General features: G+C 37.8%; 1 protein-coding gene across 10 annotated transcripts in view; it reads right to left on the bottom strand.

The window, feature by feature from the left end:
- JAKMIP1 (janus kinase and microtubule interacting protein 1) overlaps window positions 1–16,076 on the bottom strand; it is a 147,212-nt gene that overhangs the window by 96,316 nt on the left and 34,820 nt on the right. For 8 of the 10 annotated variants that reach the window (XM_032110300.1, XM_032110307.1, XM_032110302.1 and 5 more), the window contains one exon: window positions 774–968. The exons of 1 other annotated variant lie outside the window; for it this stretch is intronic. The gene's annotated coding sequence lies outside the window, so the exon portion shown is untranslated. Of the gene's footprint in view, window positions 1–773; window positions 969–1,381; window positions 1,479–16,076 lie in introns of all 10 variants that reach the window. One more of the 10 variants, XM_032110301.1, reaches the window with a different exon arrangement.

Below are 16,076 nucleotides of genomic sequence, written 5' to 3'. Positions count from 1 at the left end.
GACAGTTACACACAGTGGGGGTTTACTATTTCCTAATATTTCTAATCCTAATAACTCTGTCATCACTGCAGGACTACCACAAGATAAAAAACCAAAAAATTAGGCACTGTGTTAAACTGTCATCCTTACCATACTTCTCTAATAGGAGGAAACAAGTAATTTCAAGATGATCCTTGAAGCAAACAAAATATTGTGTTGGGGTTTATGCACAACACATATAACTCCCTGCTGAATACCCAGACGTGCATATTATAAACACATAAAAGTCAACAGAAGGTTGGAAAAGTCTGTCAAAGGAGCTTAGCTCTCTTGACTCAGACCAAAGTAACTAAAGCCCTTCTTCTTTATTAATGGTGACAGATACAACTGAGGTAACACAGTGGTCAAGCTAGCAAGCATATGATAAATATAAGACTCTAAGCATCCTTCTGTACTGCACATCTTAGATGCCACTGGGGGGATGGAAAAACTTAAAAAATTAAGGAAGAAAACACCAAGTAAGGAAATGTTTTTACCAAGAATCTGTTCAGTGAATCCAGAAAGCATCTCTGTAAAGAGAACCAAAGCACCTCACAAAAAGACAAAAGCTTCATATAGATTTGGTATTTTTTTTATTGCAAGATCTGGTTGGGTTTAAAAGTGTCTCACAGTACAAAAAGACTTTCAAACTTGAAGCTTCAAATGATATTGTCTCTAATAAAGTGATAGCATCATATCTTTATGGCAGAGTCATTCTCTTCCTACCCAACCAACATGCTGGCAATGCACAGTACCTTTCTCTTGTCCACAGGTTTCTGAGGCAGTTGTGTTTGATTTTAATTTAAAGAGATGAACAATGAGCAGCACTGGTAGCTAAGACACGAGCTGTGTTTGTTCTGGGACTTTCCGCACCACAACTCCTAGTCCTGCTGGCACGTTCTCATTGCCATCAGCAAGGAGGGCTTCCTGAGCAGTATTAGTGACATCATCTGGTAAACAAAAGAGAAGAGATTTAATACAAACCAGATTTGATTAACAGCTTTGACGGTAGCAATGCAACGGAAATATATTTACACAGGGTAACAAAATGCAACAGAATAAGGTATCATACGAAATTGCAACTGTGGCATCTTCTTTCCATAAAGAACGCATACGAAATGGTGGCCTTTGCTGGATGGTTCTCAGTGAAAGCAGGATGGAAGCTGCTAAGCTCCTTGGCAATCAGATGAGGTCAATCCAGACTGTTAACTCTGCTTAGCTATCACTAAATTTGTGTTCCATTTCAACACAAGTTACTGGGTTTTGGGATACAGGCCTAAACTGTCATGGTGGCCACCTACAAATTTTCACATATGGATTGGCCAATGCTGTGAATCTTTATAAATACCAAAAATATACCTACATAAGGAAGTTATCATGCGTCATATTGAAAGGAGGACAAGACTGAATTTCAGAAAACCTGAATTCTGTTCTTGAAGGCAATGATCACAATTTCCTCTCTGAAAACAAACAATCAAAAGACAATGGACAAGGCCTTGATATTGTCTTACTTCATATTTCTTTATAATATTTCAGTGTATTTTGATCACAAGGGGAAACAACAAAAGCATTTGTATTTTTGTTGATGTTCACTGCATGTTAATTTGAATTGGTATTTCCCATGCACAGAAAAATTTACAGAAATAAAATTATCATTATGGAGCTATCTTGATGGAAAATATCACTCTGAAAGCTTAATGACTGGAAGAAATTCAAGTTCTTTAATGAGTATCATCTACCTCCATTTTCCTAGAGTCTCTAAACACCTTTATTTACACTGCAGAGTGAAAAGAGAGTAAAGTCTCCTCAGTACTAAATCTTTTCAGGGTATACCCTTTGTGTTAGAGATTGAGGACAAGTGAATCGAACAAGGCAAACAGATTTCAGCACTATCTTAAGCAGACATGGCCATGCGGGGGTCTCCAAAGCAGAGGACAGAACAGGTCAAACTCTCTGCCTTTTGGGCAAGAGAGCTGGAAGCCAGACAGAATAGCACATATGAACAGCACTGAAACATGATGGATATAACTACTATCATGTACAATGTTCAAATCTTCACAAAAAACTGTATTTCACATAAAATACATCAGGATTGCATCCAACAGAACCAGTCCCAAAAACGTAACTTCTAAACCATTTTCCTTGCTGGCAAATACTGTAATTCTCTCCAGGGGTTTCTTTAAGGTGACGCAGTGAATTGTGTTGTTAGTGGCTTAAAACCTAAACCCTCAGGGAATTTACTAGTTTATTTGTTCAATAAAGACAGGCATCTAGGTAGTATTTAATGGAGAAAGGAAATCTGCATACTCATTTCCTTAGGGCTAAATTCACTGCTGTGAGAAATACTTCTGAAAAGGATGAAAGTACAGCTAGGGCCAGATCATGGCAGATCAAAGTGCTGAAACAGCTTAGTCAGCATATTTAAGTAGCACAAAACACTGGAAAAGAGGAATTCAATTTATTTATATAGTAACAAACCTCCTCAGGCCAAGAACCTCTATTTTTTATGATGTCAGATATGTCTCACTTCAACCTAGCTTAATCCTTTTTGAGCTGCCCTATTCTTAAATATTCCAACGTTGTTATTCCACATAAAACATTTTGCTGCTCTCTTCTGGCCTTCAGCTAGCAATCTGAATACATTTGAATAAAAGAGAAAGAGAAGGTTTCCCCATATTATGCAATGTAAAAACATCAAAGACAAAGCAAGAATTTACTTGTAAAAGGTAAGTGAAGACAGCAATCAGGCCAATAAGATTATAACAAAACAAACCAATGCCCACAAGAATCAAAAGGAAAAAAAAAAAGGACAAAAAAGTACAGCTCCAAATTCAAAATTTATCTGGGTAATTTGTCTACATTGAATAATGTACTTATCCTTTAGCATAGCTACTAATTCTGCAATACCAATTCTTCTAAAGGGTAAGTTATTAGATCCTAAAAAGCTTGTAGTTAAGATTAATAGTTTTACTTGAATTCTCTAGTAAATTTGGAAATAAAAACTATCTTAATAATACTTTTGGCAAGCTGGCCACACTACATAAGAACAGTGTTTACAAAAGTTCAGAGAGAAGAATGAAACAGAGATCTAGAACCTGTGTGTTACAGTAATAAGAGCATATAAAAAGAAGTAGTATAGTAACATGACAATATCTACTTCTGAAAGTGGATGTTTCAGTAGCGTAACATACCAGTGAGATTAAAAAAGAAGATTAATTAGCAATAAATCTTGCAAAAACTGGGGCAAATTTGAAACATTTAATTATGCCAGTCAGTACGAGTTGTTAGAGTGCTATTCACAACGAATTACCAGCAACCCCTGGAAAACTACAACCTAATAATCCTTCAGTAATCTTCCTATAGCTTCTTAAAAGCTATGGTAATACAAAAATAACTTAAAATAATTGGATACTTAATTTCTCATTTCCAGTAACTGCTAAGCTAAATCTATTTCTAATGCTGGAGAGGAAGGATAAAGAGGGGAAGCTATTACTGTGGAAATGTATCTGTTCATATACAAACAAATAGAGCATAAACTACAGCTGTTCAAATTCATTCAGAATTCAGAATATACCACACACACCAAAAAAACCTCCAAGAACCAAAACTATGATAGAAATAACTTGACAGATGAGCTGACATTTGATACATTAGTAATTTCACTCAGTGCAATGAAGTCACCAACATGTTCATATCCTGTAGTTATGGCAGCACATGCTAAATAAAGAAAGTTGATTCAGTTATGTTATTTATCATATCATGGCTCTCCAGGCAAAATACAGTGTTATAAAAATGAATGGTTTTCTCTGTTTACATGGCAATGACTTGCAACACTTGTCAACATTTCCCAAATAGCTAGGAAAGGCTGGAAAGTATTCAAGATTGATTGTTCAGATTTTTAATCACAAACTGCAATACATGGAATTTTTAGTGAAAGTTCTGTTTCTCACACTTTTACCTCCATCATGTCAGGTAGCATCGCATCTTGAGAGCAAGGTAAGTTTAAAGGTAAGAGAGTAAAACACTGATGCCAGCCTCCATCCTTTCCTTCAGATTCCCAAAATGGGCAAAGCACTCAGGTTCTCAGAGATTTTAGCCAGATCTGTTCACATGGGACATCTCAGTCCATTTCAACTCTTAAACAGAGTGCATTACTTACAGAAGGTTTAAAAAATAACTACTAAGGTGGACAGGTATTTCAGATTTCTTCTTAGAAAGAAGAACAGCTGAGGACAATTCCTCTGACAACTGGGGTAACGTTGTGTACAGTCCACATATGCAGGCTCTGTGGACTAAAGGGGTGAGGTGGGGATCTCAAAAGAACACCTTGTTCTGTAGAAGAGTGGTACTAAACCTTCCTTCTGTCCTGCACACCTCAAATAGGAACAGGCAGGGTCTAACTGTAATCCTCAGAGCAGAAAAAAGAGCAATCCCATCACTGGCATACGGTAATAGAAAAACAGTTTCCCTGAATGTTTTGGAAGCTCTCCCTATGTCCTTACACAGCTGATCCACGTTTTAAAGACTTTTTGAAAACAATGCTTTTTGGCTTTAAAATGACTAAGCATAAAACAAGACTGACCCAAATAAAAGGCAATTTCTTTGGGAAAACAGTGATGAACACATCTGTGAGTTCTCTGCAGTAGTTGCTAGAAATTTTGGTTGGCAAATGCTTTGTAATGGGAATATGTACATTACCGCTGGCTTTTTGTCAGAAGTTATTCTAATTGAGAGCTAGATGAGGAAGGGAAGGGGTTCATTTGTACAACCAAATGTTCAAAAAGATTAAAAAGGCATATTTCTTTAAAAAAACCCTAGGACATTTTATTATGATGCCTTGTATTCTACTCTAAAGCTTTCTATCCATAATAGTTTGATTTACAACTGTTCAGTAAGAGATCCATTTGTCAGGCATCCAAAATACATGCAAGGAGACTGCATCTTCCCCTTCTTGCCCCTGCTCTTTTATTTCTAAGACTCTGATACTTACTTTGGTACCAGATTACCTGGGATTTCCAATAGAGCAAAAACTTTATTTACACATGAATAACCATGGCACAGATGCAGCCCTTCATGAATGAGACCTAACATTTCAACAGCCAGAACATGCCAGCAACAATATACTACACTTGCTCTCTTCCTTTACCCATTCAGTCTCTGCCTAATACACAGTAGTACAACCAGAAATGTGCTGCCTTCTGCTGTGGCTGCACCAAAAGCAGATTGGGACAAAAGAAAAAAGAAGGAGAAAAAAATATATAAGAAGAAGAAAAAAAGAGGTATTTAAAACAGTTCCCTGAAAGCAAAGAAAATCTAAAGGGAGGCTTCAATGTGAATGCATCGTGGCCCAAGGAAGAAATAGTACGGATCAGGCCCTTTCAACACAAAGACTTGTCAGCAGGAAAATACTGTGGCATGACCTTTTTATAGACCATTCTATATATCCTGAGCAACACACACTTTGCAAAATGTGCAACCACCATCTCCATTTTCATGTAGTGAACAAACTTAAAGAGCATGTAAGGACTTCAGAAACTTTCTCTTAATTCTTATTTTTAATATCACCTTTGAAATTAATATAGCAGAAATCAAAGACATGATAAGCAGAGAGTTCTTGTCTACAAATACTTCTTTCATTGCTATCAGGGAATACTGATGAAAACTTTCCTGATCTGCTTTCATCTCTTGTTTTTATTGCAAAATACATCTTTGGTGGACAAAACACAGAACCTTTATTTCGATACTAGAACCAATGACAGATAAAAAAGCAATCACTCACTTTCCTGCCTCCTTTACGTTACATCTTTCTGTTTTGGCAGCCCCATAATAGGGAACCCTTTGGGATCATTTCAACTTCCGTCAGCAGCAACGGCGGACTACCAAAATTAGGTCAACAATTCAAATTTCTTTCCGTGTTGTTCTTTCTGCCTTGCTGCAGACTGCTATGCCACAATTCCCAGATGGAGGGCCTACCAATGACTGAAACAGTGCTTTCAGAGGAACTGATATCATTCCTGACACCTTGCTGTTTTAATTGGATTGTAAATGCAAAGAAAAATCTTCCTATTCTTTCTCTTTTTCTCTGAAGTAGGAGGCAATAGGAATTCTTGAGCATGTGTTTCAGAAGACCGTGAGTTGCGACTTGCTTGTACCTTTGATTTGAAACCGTAAAACACATTTAAAAGTTAGTTAGACTGTTTACTAGATTTTATGTGACAAATACGGTGTGCAAACTGCAGGATAGGGTAGCCTTTGCATGCAGAATTAGGCAAATCTATATTCTCTGTGTTACACTGTGCTTATGTGTAATAGTTATACAAAAACTTTCTCAATAAGTAATGACCAGGATGAAGCAGCAACTGGGGGGAAAGCTATCCATGTGCAATTATGTCCTTTAAGCCTACCAATATATAAGCCTTCCCTTTATAAGCCAGATCCTTAGAGCTATCAGAAATCTTAAAGTATGTTTTTCAGTAAGGGAAGATTTTAAATTAGTAGATTTAAAATTTCAACCCAAATGAAAGCCAAGTGCTGTGCCAAGGATCTTTGCCAGCTGGAATTTGGTATCATGTGAAAAACTGGAAAAGTATAAGCTTTTGCTTTACAATGTTACAAAATCTTACAGGATCAAACAGTCTTTCCTTTAATTTTTTTCATTCATTTTAGACAAACCCCTGGCTTTAGGGGCTGCTCTGTTTACAAACACTTTCAACTCAATAATTTGTGGGAAATTAGTTCAAAAAAAGGCAGATCAGTATATAAACAGATCAAGTATCTATAAATCTAAAATATATTCTGTCTGAACAGCATAAAATTATCTGTCAAGAGGGGGGAGATCTCAAAGATCCATTACAGAGACAGCCCACCATGATGCTCCTATCTCTATTTCTATATGTATATTCCTAAGAACAGACATGTATGCATACAAGAAGCCATATCAAAAGTTAGAAGTAACATTAAGCTGGGAGAAATTTTATTTTTAGATTTTACCAGTGGCTTTTCCTATTACTCTTTTTGCTTTCTAAACACAGCCCTCTTAATTTTGAATCAGTGTTGCAGGGTCAACTAGCACATACTCTGAAATCAGGTAGCCAAAGATAAGGTCATTTGACATCCTGTCTTCAGACATGTTATCAACCCTCTGTCCCAGCTCTCTCCTCTCTGTCCCTTAACACATATATCCCCATCTTCCTTTTTATTATCAATACGCACTGCCTATCATAAGATTAATAAAGCAAGAAACAAAACGAATCATTTACATTGAATCTGCAGCTTCACTGAACTCCTCACCCAAGAATAACTGCGCAGGTCATTGCTGGTGCTCCTCCTTTGCAGGCAGCACATGCCAAGGGAAGAGGTTTACACAAGGTCACCCAGTGACTCAGCAACAAACTGTGGAAAGGACTCGAGGCAGCCCAGCCTTGCGCTCGATGTCAGCAGCAGCTCAGCGTCAGCAGGAAACCTGCACTCCCAGCCCCACGGCGTCTATTAGCTCTGCTAAGGCACAAACTGAGCAACCCCAGTGACCTTAGGTTTGGAGCCTATTAGTAGTAAATGCTTCAGTTCTAACAGCAAAGTTACAAATGCCAACACTTTCTCTATGAGGCACACAAGTTGCTGTGCGCACAATAAAGATTTCAGAATGATAATAAAAATGACACAAGCTTCAAATTCCGTGCTTCTCAGTGCTCTCTTGCAGATTCTGACAAAGACTTAGTATTTAATAAGTATCAGAATCCAGATAGCCTATTATTCCACCTACTCATAAATGGGATATTTTTCTGTTCAGAGACAGCATGTTAAGTGATTCGCAGGAGGAGATGGTAAAACACAGAAGGAGATGGTAAAAGTTTCGTTCTCCCAGATACCTCAGCCAGTTCAATTAAAAAAGTGTAACAGCTTGAAACAGGCACTGTTTGATACAAAGACATCACTATCTTTCAGTAAAGGACCTCATGCTAGTTTTACATGAACAAAGAGCTGCTTCCAATTAAAATCATAGTAATGGGGGATGGGAGGAAAAAAAATCAACTCAAATGCTCTCCATGTACTTGCCTTTATAGAACAATTACCCAGCTATGAAGTGACATCCTTCTCCAGCCATTTTGCCAAGAGCACTGTAAGGGAGTGCTGTAATGTGTAAGCATGATGGCTGCTAAATGCTAGCTCTCTGTTAATTCCAGTCCAGTTATTTACCCAGCTGAATTCCTCAGAGGTCTTTGCTGTGAGGATTTCATGTCTGATAATGGCACACTTCACAACATCCATAATTTTGCAGCTGTTACTGAAAATGCATTTTCCAGTCAAGAAGTATTTAGATACTCAGAGATGCAAAGCGATAGTGTGATTTCTTAAAATAGGCAACCAATATATGTTTGTAAGTGCAATTTATCTACCACAGATTTTTCAGTCTCTAAGACTGAACACTAACCATCCAGTTACTCCTATGCACAGAAAGAGCAAAGGCTTTTGACATTCTCGGTTCTTCAACATAATTAATTTTCCACTAGCAGCACCAAAGCCACACCTCACATGTCAAAAGGAAAGCCCAAGACTATTGATACCAAGCCTGCAAATTCAATATATGTTTCTTTTAATATACGAGATTATACTGTTCCTCTGCCCCATCTCCTCTGCCATTCTCTGATTTCACAGAGAATGAACTCTCTTTTTCCTATTGGAGACAATACCTCACCACTTCTTCCTATCCTGATCATTAATATTTTTGTATGCCATGAGTACTAAATACATTTTCTTCTAGAGATGTTCTGGCTGACATGTATCTAATTAAAGTCAGAACAGGTCTTCTTAGCTCAGTATAAGCTGGCATTTGAAGGTGGGTCTCCTGTATTTCAGACCCAATTAAAAGGCTGCGTGCCCAAGACCTTGACTAACTCTTCCACTGGCATCAGCTGGATTTAACAAAGGCTAGGTGAGTGGCCCTGCCTGCAGACATTGCCTTGCCAGTATATAAAGTCACTGAGCTCTCTTGAGGAGTAAACATCGACAACCAGAATTGGGAAAAATACATTGGAGCAATTTTGGTCATTAATGAACAGACAGACAGGAATCCACTGAGCTGTATTTTGACAGAGCTTTGCCTTCACTATTACATAACCAAATTCTGCTTCTAGCCTCCCCAGCAAGAGCTGAAAATACCAGCTGTGAAAATCTGAGTGTCCTCAAAATATGGCTGCCAAGGCCTTCTCAAGATACATTAGAGAAACTAACCTTGTTCCACTAAGTAAATTAAAAGTAGAAATGCACCTCCGAAAGCCTGGTGTCTGAAATACTTTTTCCTTCCTCTCCTCACACATTTTTCTCCTGTATATATATATATAAAAATTCACATACACACAGCAATACATATGCTGTACACCAAAACAGGATGCTGTCATTAACTGACATAGCCAGAAATGGCTACAGATTTGGCAGGAAAAGTTCACTTTCGGGATGCATAACACCCTGGTCTGAGCCTCAGATACAGCAACCACACCAAAGCATTACACTGGTGTTCACAGGGTCAGGAAGAACTTGCGCTGGAATGTGCAATCTCCCAGTAAAACATCCATGTTCCACAGGGGTGACACGGGTAGGAGGCAGCCTGAGGGGCTTTGTGCATACAGGACATACCCTGGTGGGGTGGGGGTTCCTGCATTTGTTACACTTCCTTCAGCACTTCAGAGACCTTTTCATACAAATGCGCAAAATACCCACCTTTCAAGAACACCAGTGTTGTGGTGAACCAACACCAGTATGGAGGCCAGAAACAGACACAAACCTGCTTCTAATTTCCCACAAGGGTGTTCTCATTATTGTGACATAGGCTGAGCTTAAAATCCTTGCTGCACTGACTGCATTAACAGAGCTCAGCTTCTTTTACTTTGCCAGCTCATGAAGTTCAAATCCAGCATCCCTAACTGCAGCCCAGAGCTGTTTTGTCATTTCCAGACCTGTGCAAAGTGAACTCCCCTTTTAAAGTAAGTTGAGTTCCAAGAGAAATTTGCTTCAAACCTCTTTCCTCCATAGCAAGCTAATTTTAATATTAATATTCTAACATTATGTTACAAAATATCAAGTGAAATTCTTTGCAATACCAAACACACTGTACCAAGTATTTTTTATTTACAATTCAGTTAAGACGGTTTATGTCAAATAAAATTATCTGCAATACTATACAGGTGATAACCTGATCTGTTTTCTGGACATTATTTCTGAAAAATAATTTATTTTTCACCTTCTTTATAATACCATCTTTAATGAAAAGCATAAAATAACCATAAAATCATAGAGCACTTTGGGTTGGAAGGGACTTGAAAGATCATCTTGGTCTAACCCTCCTGTCAAGAGCAGGGATACCTTTCACTAGACCAGGTTGGTCAAAAAATTGGGCACTTACTTACTACCTCTAACTTAAATACTGAACAGAAATATAAAGAAAAAATTCTTTGTCTGGTTTCAACTTTGTTTTTTGGGTTTTTCTTCCTTTGGTTTTCCCACACTGGATTTATATATTTATATCCACATTTAGCTTTACACCAGCCATTTTTTTACTGTGTATTTAAATAAGCACCTCCCAGTAAATAAAGTTGCAGATGAAATAAGCTGCTGCTTGAGCCAGCAAAGATATGCTAGAAAAGGGAACTAACATATGCATGCTACTACATCAAAGTATCCATATTTATTAGGCACAATGGAACAGTAAAGGCAAGGAAAGTGCAACCATCAGCAGAAGTGCACGTTACTGATAAAATATATTGAAGAAGCCATGCAAAAGCTGGCTTATAGTCCTTATCTACACAGCAATAATTTATATATATATTTATATATATAAAGATATATCAATATTTAAATATATACATACACACATCCAAGATTTTTCTTTTACCAATATGGCAGTTCTTATACATTTCCTCTCTAAAACATATTAGTAATGTGTAATTTAGAAGTCCTTTAAGGGGTTAAAATGGGAAGATGTATACTTTGAACTTTTACTTCTGGCACAGATTTCCTTTGTTGAAAGGTAGGCCTATAGAGGACAAATGCTGTGGACATCAGCATTTATGTGGTGGTGTCCTAATTACCACTCTCTGCCTACCATCTAAAGGTCACATTGCTGGGTTCATTCTTTTTGTTTCAGCACAGCCCAAAGGCTTCTAAGGAAGCTGTTCACTAGGTTGCACATATCCATTATGATTTAAAATCCAACAGACATTACAGTTCTTCATTTCCAAATATATCACTTCAAGAAAACCTGCACTAAATTTATTGTATCACATAGCCAATGTTCACCTAGAAGCTTTTTTAAATCCTTGTGGGATTTCCCACAATACTCTTTAACTAACACAATTTGTTTGCTGAAAGCACAGCAGCTGCTGTAAAACAAACAAAATTCAATTAAACTTTATACTAAAATATTGCTAAGTATGAAATGTCACTGTATTTCAGATCGGATGAGTTCAAAGCTAATTAATTTCAGACCACTGAATACTTAACCCAAAGGTATTTTTAGAATTTAAAAAAGTAACTTGACCAAGCTTTATTGGATATGATATGTGTGACACAGCCATCTAATTATCATCGAGCCAAACACCAGCATTTGGGAAAAAATAAAATTAACCTATAAGATAATCAATATTCATCGGTACTGTATCACCCCAAGGGTTACAGAAAGTAAATTATCACTTTATTTCACAAGATCCTCTGCCTGCTGTGGTGCAATAGGATAAATTACCCCTTCTCATTTGGTTTTGATGCTTATAAAATATAACTTAGTACAGGCACAAGCAATGACCATGTTTGAAGAGGGAGGAAAATGACTTACATAGACACAGCTAGATTCTCCTATGCATACACTACTTGTTACTCTAAGCTCCATGAAACTTTGTAATTGTATTTGGAAATTTCAGTGCAATGTGCTCTAATTCCACAGGCTGGAGGAATGAAATAAAATGGAAGCCCCTGTCGGAACCCTGGGTTCTGAGAATTTCACCCTCAAAAAATGGGAAAATTAATAAGCCCCCTTAAACTGCTCTTTAGGATTGCATTAAACCTGAAGAATATCTCCAATTATTCTTGTTAAGAAACAGATTTATTGAAAACTTTCTAAGTAGTATTTACATAATCCCAGTAACAAATTGTTGAAATTGAGAAAATTGATGATTGAACATTTAGAACTGAGGTCTTTATTCACAACCAGCACCATAGATTTCTAAGATATAAAAAGACACTTGATGAATCAGTAATGTGAATGTGTAAATCAACAAAAAATCCAGGTTAGAAGTTGATACATAGTATTCTAATATAGCACAAAACATATCTTTACAAAACATACTATATTTATAGCCTTTTTTTAAATAATTATGGCCTCCAAAATGAGGCAAGGATTAAAATAACAGAAGCAAGTAATTATTTTTTTTACAACATGAGCAGATAGAACAACTTTTATTCAAGTCAGATCTTGTCTAAACTACAAAAACAGGATAACAAGTTATAAAACAGCTGGCTCCTGCTAATTACTACTTCTAGATTTATTGGATTTTGGCCTAATTAAGAAATTTAATTAAAGTCCAATCTAGAGCACAGATGATAACTGTATTAAGCACAGCAGCTTGCTGGCTTTGTTGGACCATTAGCACTTTTCAGTGAATGTCAACTGCAGGGCACCACTCTGGGCAAACATCCTGAGCCTCAGCCCTGTGTCCAAGGCAGCTGCCCAGCTCAGGGAGCACGCCTCAGTGCCCTTTCCAACCCAGAAATCACCACCACTGCTCACAGCATCACACACAACAGAGCATTCTTAGAGAATTCAGGTAACTGTAAACCAACAAATACATTGAGCAAAGGCACTAAACATCTTTTTCATTAGTCCTAACACCAGCTTTCCCATTTCTCACCTGACTGCCAGTAGGGTGTAAGACACCAGATTGGAATTCCCTTCAAAGAAAGCTGAAATGAAGCCATTCATCAGTTTCCCTAGCCTTCAGGGAAGTGTTTGACACTGTCTCCCACAGCATCCTACTGGAGAAACTGGCTGCTCATGGTTTGGATGGGTGCACTGGAATAGTTGTCCAGGCCCAGAGAGTGGTGGTGAATAGAGCTACATCCAGCTGGGGCCAGTCACCAGTGGAGTCCCCCAGGGCTCAGTACTGGGGAACTGGATTCCCATCTTTCAAGAATAAACCGCACATGTGAGGTGATTCCCTTCATTACCGTCAGCCTAAAGTACTGCATCCAATTTTGTGCAGAAATAAGCCATTTAAGGCATCTAGATAGAGGCCACAAGAAGCAGCCTAAAAGGCATGGCTGAAAATAATTGGAATTGTTAACCTTGAATAAAAGGAGAGAGAGAAGCGTTAAGGGTCTTTGTATCTGTAAAAGGTTGTTACCAAGAGAAAAATGAATAAAATCCTCACTGGGTTCACTGGGAAGCAGATGATCAAGGAGTAAGATGAGATTGATACTGTGAGGGAGACAGGGAAACCAATCAGACTGGCTAACCAGAGAGAGAGAACCTAGAAAGAAGCAGCCTAAAAAGACCTGTTAAATCATTCTAAGAAGCCGTCTCCATCAGGCAGGCAATTAAGAGCAAGTTGAACAAATACACAGTGGTGCTTTATCTATCCATCCTACTGCTAAGAACAATGAACCATGTCCAAATCCATTTTTTATTCCTCTACAAATTTTTTCAGGGGGGCATGGAGGGGAAAGCAATATGAATATATAAATTTATTTCTGCATGGCATGAATGCCTCTCCACTAATTTAAGAGTCACTTAAATGCCAGGCTAAGATCATTTGATCATTTAGAGGACTCTCAAGGCATTCCAAAAGGACCATGATCTAATGTTCACTCCACTGGCCTTATTACCATACTTGCAATATTTTTTGTGCATGCTTTAAACACAGCACTGAGAGTAGGGCTTCTCTCTTTTTAAGGGGAGAAATCAGCCAGGGTACCAAATTCCAATCTAAACCACACATTGTCTCCTCAATGGTTTCAACAATTTAATTTATGACCAAATATCTTTACTCACCTGGGCTTGCACACCTTACACAAGAAACAAAATCTTGCTTTTCTAAAACAAGTAATCTAGAAGTATTCACTAAATTCATAATATTAAGAATGTCTCAAAAACCAAACACCCTAACCAACTAAAAATCCTTGGTTTTCCATTAAATTGTTTTTAATAATTTCTGATTAAGATTCATCAAGAAATAGAATGTCATTATGTACCTCACACCTACAGAACTAAACTTTAAATCAGATTTAAATTTACCCCCTGAACTAACTGTCGAATGAGGCAGAAAATCCACTATGTTTTCCTATCCTTGCATATGCTTTTTTGAATTCTATTAACATATAAATGACAGAACACCAGAACAACTGAGAACTACTTATTTATATTTTGATGAGCTGCCAATCAAGATGGAAACAGCATGGGCAAAGCAAGAATTTCAACACCTTCTGAAAACAGCTGCATATGACATACAAAATACATGCAAATAGATGTGTTCACATATCCTGGCACATTTTTAAGGAACCACTGAGTAAGCAGTTAGGTGGGTGGGATATTTGTCTTTCTTTTTCCCTTCCCATTTTTAATTCTAGTTTTTCTGACAGTACACCTTGCTCTGATACAAGACACCAACAGGCGTTAGGACTACTGCATTTTTCTTTTCCAGGAAGTCTCTGGCAAGACTGAGTTTTCCTAATGTGACAGGTAATCACCTCAAAGTTCACAACTGGTGTCAGGCAGCAGGTGTTGAATACCTGTAGTGGGAAGCTACTAAATGAAAACAACTTGTTGACAATACTGACTTTGTATCAAACGTACTTTTTATTCTTAAGCCATTGCTCTTCACAGGAATATGCACAAGAAATACAGTTCTTCCACTGAATTTAACAATGCAGGGAACATTATCTACGAGATGTTAACCTCATGTTAGTAATTTGGTTTGGATACCACCAGTCCCGCCAGACCATGACAGCTGCAGTGGGCAGATCAAGAAGAACGCTCCTGGAGTAAATGCTGGATTCCTGCATTTCTGTATTGGCTCCATCTGAATGAACCAGGTCTGCATCAACTGATTATTTCAGTGCGAGGGTCTGGGTAGAAAGGAAAAGTCAAGTTTGCTATTATAGAACCAGCTAAATGGTGAAAAATCAGAAGATTATTTTTATTCTTTTGGTATTACCAGTGTTCACCTGCTTGGATAGCCAGGAGGGTTAATAGTGTGCAGTACTGTTGGACAGAATTCCTGGTTATCCAGGTGACAGGGGAGGATGACAGCATGGCTTCCTCAAGAGTTCTCTATTTCAACCTCCTGCTCAAGGGGGCAGCTCTGAGGTCTGACCAGATTGTTCAGGGCTTTAGTCAGTCTGTCTTGTAAAACCTGCAAGGATGCACCCTGCCGACCTTCCACAGTGTATCCTCCAAGACAACTAACACAGACTGTATTTGCCTTCCTTTAGTCCTCATTAATCTCCTATATACTGGACCTGCAGTTACTACAACCTAGCCTAAGGGAACACCCACAGACCAAACACAAATCACTTTGTTTCACTGACCTTTTTTCATCATTACACTTGATCACGTTATCCTTCCATTTTAATTCACCAATTAAGTCAAAGGATAGGGGAGATGAGAAGACAAATAATACTATTTGTATAAACACCTAGGTGGTGAACAACTATCACTTTTCACACACTTCTGAAATACACCATAAACATTTTAACAAAACCAAATCTTATAACATTTCTTCAGCTTTATTGCTGAAAAAACACCACTTTGTCATAGGTCTTAGAGAAGATGGGTCAGAACCAGCTGTCTTATCCTTCATCTGAATAGAAAAAAATCAAATACAAATGAAGAAGAAAAAAAAATCCTGCTCCAGTGTAGCCACTTGAGAGATGTTATTCTTAAGCCTTGCAGATTAGCACAGACAATAGAGCTCATGAACATTTAATAGTTGGGCATACATGGGTAGAGTGCAATGAGGAGGAGATAAGCACTCCACTGAAACTGCTAAAAATGTATTCCATCTCAATATGTAGTT

Source organism: Corvus moneduloides, chromosome 5 (genome assembly GCF_009650955.1).
Source record: "Corvus moneduloides isolate bCorMon1 chromosome 5, bCorMon1.pri, whole genome shotgun sequence".
In the NCBI taxonomy this organism is placed as follows: domain Eukaryota; kingdom Metazoa; phylum Chordata; class Aves; order Passeriformes; family Corvidae; genus Corvus; species Corvus moneduloides.
This window is presented reverse-complemented; position numbering and strand designations above follow the sequence as displayed.